Below are 6,381 nucleotides of genomic sequence, written 5' to 3'. Positions count from 1 at the left end.
GGGGGGGGGGGGGGGGGGGCGAGCGTCATGCCACACACTCTCAACCGTCGAGAGTTGAGAGGAGGATCGGCATCAATATTATCTTCTATTATCTTCTATTACTTTGATTACTTTTTCTCTTTCTATTATCAATATTTTTCTTATTTTGACTCACCACATCGCCAATCAGAGTAGTCACATTCTGCTTTCGTTTCTGGGACAGAAAAATGCCATTTCGTCGATTAGATTCGTGCATTGATGACGATTTGAGTGAAAAGGTTTGAAGGATTAAAAAAAATAAACGATATTTTTTACCGTGGAAGAATTTTTCGGAATGCATTCACACTTGGAATATTTAACTTTCCTTTTTCTCGATGTTGCAAATAAATCTCTTAATTAGAATAAATAAAAATTTTCCAAGTGATGATGTTACTCAGAAAAAATTCTTCCCACGCGTAATTACGATTTAACGCAATCTTTGATTCGATTCAAATTATCTCGATTTCAGCAAGAGAAGCAAGAGAATTATCAATTTTGTCGTATTTCTAATTACAAATGTTAATTAATGAAGCTCACCTTTGAGCTAACCCTGCTAGGCCCGAGTCAGATCCTCCGGCAGAGGATCCCTAGAGTCGGCTGGTCGTCTGTTCCGTCTCTGCAACAGAAAGCAGATTTAATTTAGTATTATATACGACAATGGAGGCATTAAGAAACTCGATTTCAAACAAGAGAATTTTCAGTTTTATCGGATTTATCGGAATTATGAATTCAAATTAGCGAAACTCAACTCTTCCAGACCCGAGTCGGATCCTCCAGCGCAGCATTCCCTTAGAGTCAAATGCTCGTCTCTGCAACAAAAAACAGATTTAATTGAGTATTAATTAGTTACACGACGATGGAGACATTAAGGAACCCGATTCCAAATTAGAAAATTTTCAGTTTTGTCAGATTTCTAATTATAAGTACAAATTAACGAAGCTCACCTTCGAGCCGACTCAGACAGGTCTGAGCCGAATCCTCCGGCGCAGCATCCCCCAGGCATTATATCTCCTAGAATCGCGTGACTACATCTGCTCTATTGGATCTCTGTGACAGAAATTTAATTTAATTTAGTAATTTAATAATTTAGTATCAATCAGTAACACGTGACAGCAAAACGGGGAAAAGAAATTGTCGTAACGACATGCTCGAGTTCCTTCTCAATACGCAATAAGAAATAATTAAATCATAGCTGAATAAAGAAGTAACAATACTCGATTAATTGGTGGATGATGATATTAATATCTGATCGACAATCATATAATAATATCCGGTAGTATCAGTTAATTACACACGACAGCAAGATGAGGTAAGGAAATCGTCGTAACGGGACTTTCGAGTTGCTTCCCAATACGCAATTAAATGACGACCGAATGAAGAAATAATAATACTCGAATAATAAATGGATGATAATAATATTTGATCGGCATTGAGGAACTCGATCGCTATCTAACGTTTCTCTATTTAACAAGTAAAAAAGTAAATGAAACGCGATAATTCACGGTAAAGCCCGCAACACCTGCTCGAGTGAGGAGTACGCGTCTTAATTTGTCTTAATTATTGCCTCAATAGTCGTAAAGACGAAACGCGGTATTAAAAATCGGCACGGAATAATCTAAAAAATAACGCGGTATCTCCTGATGTGCTCGTCTCGACGGTTGAGAGTGTGTGGCGTGACGCTCGCGCACGCGTGTTTATATGATCCGGCCGCGCGCCCCCCCCCCAAGCGCCGCTTAGTTAAAGACACGAGGCTGTTACGAAGGTCCGTTTACCTAGCCTTTGTGAAGCCTAGAGTTTTTGTACTTCTATTATCTTTTGATTGATCTATTGATCTATTGATCTTTTCTACATCATTCGATGTAATGCATGCTTATCAAATCAATGCGATTTACTTTGCTGTAGTTGTAATATGTGTACGTGCCGTCCAATAAAAATCACGTTGCTCAAAAAAATTAGAAGATCGCTTTTTCAAATAATAATATTAGTGATAATGTATATTTCACATAAATTTAGCAAATAAATTTTCAAGTATTTTAATAAATGCTAATGATAATAATACTTGATCGATGATTGTGTGATAATATCTGTGAGTGGATAATAACGGAATAACAATGATCGAATAATCAGTAATAACAATGAATAACAATAACTGGGCAATAATAACTGATTCAGGACTAGATAAAGAAATTGTTGTCACGGCACGCCTGAGTTGCTTTCCCATGCGTGATAGCAATAATTAAATAATAACCGAATGAATTAAATAATAATCGAATAAAGAAATAATAATACTCGAATATTAAATGGATGATGATAATATTTAATATACTCGAATATTAAATGAATATGATAATATTTTGATTAGTATTGAGGAATTCGATCGCGTCGCTTTTCTAACAAGTAAAAAGTATATAAAATGCGGTAATTACGTATCACGGTAAAGCCCCTGCTCGCCTAAGGAGTACGCATATTAATTTGTCTTAATTATCGCCTCAATTGTCGCGAAGTTGAAACGCGGTATTAAAAATCGGCGCGGAATAATCGAAAGAATAACGCGGCAACTCCCAATGTGTTTACTTCGACGGTTGATAGTGCTATGGTGTGACGCTCGAGTACGTGCTCACGTATGCGTGTTGCATGACCCGGCTGCGCGCCTCCCCATCCCCCTCCAGCGCCGCTCAGTAAACAGCCCGAACGGGACGTTACGACGGTCAGTTTATCTAGCCTTTGTTGGACCTAGAGTTTTTGTTAGAGACGTTACCCAGGTATTGTTATTATCGATTATTCGATCATCATTATTTCTTTATTATCCACTCGCGGATATTATCACACGATTGTCGAACAGATATTATTATCATTTAAAAAATATTCGAATATTATTACTTCTTTATTCGGTTATTATTTAATTTATTCGGTCATGATTTAATTATTGCTATTACGCATAGGAAAGCAACTCGGGTGTGCCGTTACGACGATTTCTTTACGATTTCTTCGTCTTTGTTCAGCTATTATCGTCGTTGTGATAAATAGTTGCGTGGGCTCTGAGGAAACTATATGTATGTATATATATATATATATATATATATATATATATATATATATACACTCTGAATATTCGGACGTTGTGAAAAGTACGATAAAAGTATGGTGCCATCTCGAAAAATATCCATGAACTAATTTTTCGCTCTACTTTATCATAGTTGTCGGAAAATCTAATCGCATGTAATCATAAATTTTTCATATCTTTTTTGGCATCGAAACTAAATTCTGAAAGTGTAGTAGTGAAATTTTCCTGGTTGGAACATCCAGTTTCGTCATGTACAACCTGCAGAATGTTTTATATTAAACAAATATTGCACTAATTGACAGTTCAAAATTTAAATTTAAACATATTTTTTTCGTTTTCATCACATATTGGGTAATGCTCCAATTAATTTTTGCATGCACTTTTGTTGTGTAAAAGCGTTTGTAATTCTGTGCAAGCAACAAGACGTGCAAAAAAAGTCAATATTATGTCGGCAAAGTTTTCATATCCAGGGACTTATTCTGCAACCACTTACCGACAATTGTCGGATCGGTAGACATCGTCGCGCAGCTTTTTTTACTATAAAAAAGCTGCGTAACGACGTCTACCGATTCGACAATTGTCGATAAGTAGTTACGGAATAGGGCCCATACCCTAAAGATTACTATATGTCTGTGTATATATAATTTATGTAAATCGCAACCAAAATCATTGGCTTTTTGCTGTTGATTTTGTTGACTTTTTTTGCCGGTAACGTATATATCGTACGTACATAGTGAAAAATAAAATGTTAATTTTGACATTTTTTATGTCTCAGAAATTCGACTCTAAATTTTGTGTAAAAGTAACATTCGTGATGTGTTACTTATCGATGAATTACGAATGTTAATTAATTGACACTCACCAATTTTTTTCTTACATTCATGTTTGTTATTTTGTCTTTAAGTTTAATTTGTAAAAGTAAGATAAATAATAGTAAAAAATATATAGAAGAGAAGTTAAAATAATTTTTAAGGAATGTCGATGGGACATTTTTGTTCATGCAATATGAACGTATACAAAGATGAATGCATTATAACTTACTTTTCATGTTATATATGATATCAATTACTCTTTAACTTAACTTGATAGAAACAAACTAATAAATATATTGATAGAGATATTTTCTCTTAATAAAATTTGATTATTCTGTATGTCAAAGTTTATGATAATTCGAAAACTCGCTTTTTAATTTTTGTTAATATTAAAGTGACTTTAAGAAATGCCATCTTTTTAAATAATTAAGTTAAAAGAATTCAAAATACTATTCCATTTTTAAGTAACATACATGAAAATATTAAGTTATTAAGTTAATCTAATACGTTAAAACATCACGAAAATAATAACATGTTGGCAATATGTCAATTTTACGTTGAAATAACGGTAAAAAATGGGTAACACATGAAAGTTTGAATATTTTTACGCAAGATTTCTAACTGTGTAAATATTAATGGGAGATAACTTAAGAACATTCCCATGCGTTTGTAACAAAATTTTTAATTATGAAATGGTGTCTGCATTACAGAGGTATTTGTTGACGGGCATGTGTATTACGCTGTGCATGACCTTTGGAATTTCTTCTTTCCAAATACTTCCACCACGTCGAAGTTACGTTGAACTGTACGATGTAGTCGTGCACATCTTCGAATCTCGTTATCCGTACTTCCACTCTACGACGACGTTAGTTCCATTCGAAATAACTTGGTGGTACGCTTCAGCGATCACGCCGATAATGCTTTCGAGAGGTCGCGTTTTCGTTAGTTCGCAGCTCGCGGAGGATTAACGCCGGCTTTCGAGGGCTCTTCCTTGCGTGACTCGCACTTTTGATCCCCCTGTTTAAAGCCGTAGTCGATAAGACCGACGTGTCTTGCTAAGCTCTTTTTTCTCCTCCAGCACGATCAGCAATTGGTTTTAGCGAGTCGCGGGAGCTATTCCGCGTTGACACAACGGCCGCTCTTATTCACCGTATTCGCGGGAGACATAAAAATTCGCTATTGTAGGAGATGGAGGAAGAAAAGGGAAGAAAAAGGCGGCAACGATGACGAACGATTTAATATCGGTGGCCCATGCGAGACGCGGCCGACGACGTACTGCGAGACGTACTAAGATCAGAAGAGACGTACGGTGGTAAATGGATGTCTCATGTTGCGGAATAACGAGCGAAAGAATGTGGGAAAGGGAGAAGTGAGGCCGTGCCTGTGAGAAGGATGCCTCGGAATCCTCCTCACTGTATAGCCGGCCCGTCGGCCAAACTCGGGACGAATCGATCGCCGCGCTTTACCTTCTCCTTCGCGGACCAGCACCGTCATAAATCACGCCGCAATATGCCGGTATCCCTGCAAAATGGCCTTGAATATTCGGGAAGCTGTCGAACGGTATCGACGTCGGGATGGAGCGGCGACGAGACGCGGGACCAAATGGAGACGGCGGTCGCGCGACCATAGCGGTTCGTCGGTAGCGGCCTCGGCCGAGCTTGGCTCGGATTGACCTACTAGGTTCACTCAGGGGAATCGGCCATTTACGTCAGGCTGTACTCTTAATGGATCCGTTTCTGTTTGTTGCTTCTCGTCTACGCAAATCTGTCTATCCTCGATAGGGCACCTCTATTATGCAAATGACGTATAACGCGGCACACTGATGCATATATATTATATATGTATATACGCATATATATTTTATATACATATATATACATACACATATATATAATATATGTGTATATGAGTACATATATATATATATATATATATAATATATATGTACACATGTATATAATGGCAAGTATATATAACCGCAAGTTCGACAGCTTCAGCGTATCTTCCAGGTCGGAAATGATCGTAGGTTAATAGCATAAGCACTAAGTGCTCTCGGCAAACTATGATCACTACTTCCTCATGGATTACATCCAACTTATTACCCTTCATGGCTTAATATTCTTTTACGCTCAATTTACATGTCGCAAATTTCAAAGAGAGATTTTGGGACACGTGAGTGCAAACATTGGTACACGCGTAAAATTTATGTTGAATAACTATTAAGGTCATTCTACAATTACATAAGCGTGGCTGTGAACAGAAGGGCAAAACAATCAGAGTGTTTTATTTACTGACTGCTTTATTTTGATTATTTATCGTAATCATTTACAATCACTGATAACTACACGTACGCAATTGTAAAATGGCCTTTAGTGTCATTTACAAGACTCATATTGCACGACTGAGCTTATGCTCATATTAAAGCCAAAATTTATACAGCGTGAGTCATCTGAAATATCCGATATATATATATATATATATATATAT

General features: G+C 36.8%; 2 protein-coding genes across 2 annotated transcripts in view; one reads left to right on the top strand and one right to left on the bottom strand.

Moving 5' to 3' along the window:
- Positions 1-634, bottom strand: part of LOC116843998 — a 186,596-nt gene extending 185,962 nt beyond the window's left edge. Inside the window, exons 1-2 of the mRNA XM_032815032.1 lie at positions 556-634; positions 155-193 (exon numbers count right to left, since the gene is read on the bottom strand). The gene's annotated coding sequence lies outside the window, so the exon portion shown is untranslated. The remainder of the gene's footprint in view (positions 1-154; positions 194-555) is intronic.
- Positions 1-6,381, top strand: part of LOC116844000 (suppressor of lurcher protein 1-like) — a 246,524-nt gene that overhangs the window by 35,287 nt on the left and 204,856 nt on the right. The gene's annotated exons all lie outside the window — the stretch shown is intronic.

This window comes from Odontomachus brunneus, unplaced genomic scaffold (assembly GCF_010583005.1).
Source record: "Odontomachus brunneus isolate Ranch 3 - 2012 unplaced genomic scaffold, Obru_v1 Obru_scaffold_038, whole genome shotgun sequence".
Classification (NCBI taxonomy): domain Eukaryota; kingdom Metazoa; phylum Arthropoda; class Insecta; order Hymenoptera; family Formicidae; genus Odontomachus; species Odontomachus brunneus.
Note: the sequence above shows the minus strand (reverse complement) of the source record. Positions and strands in the feature narration are given on the sequence as shown.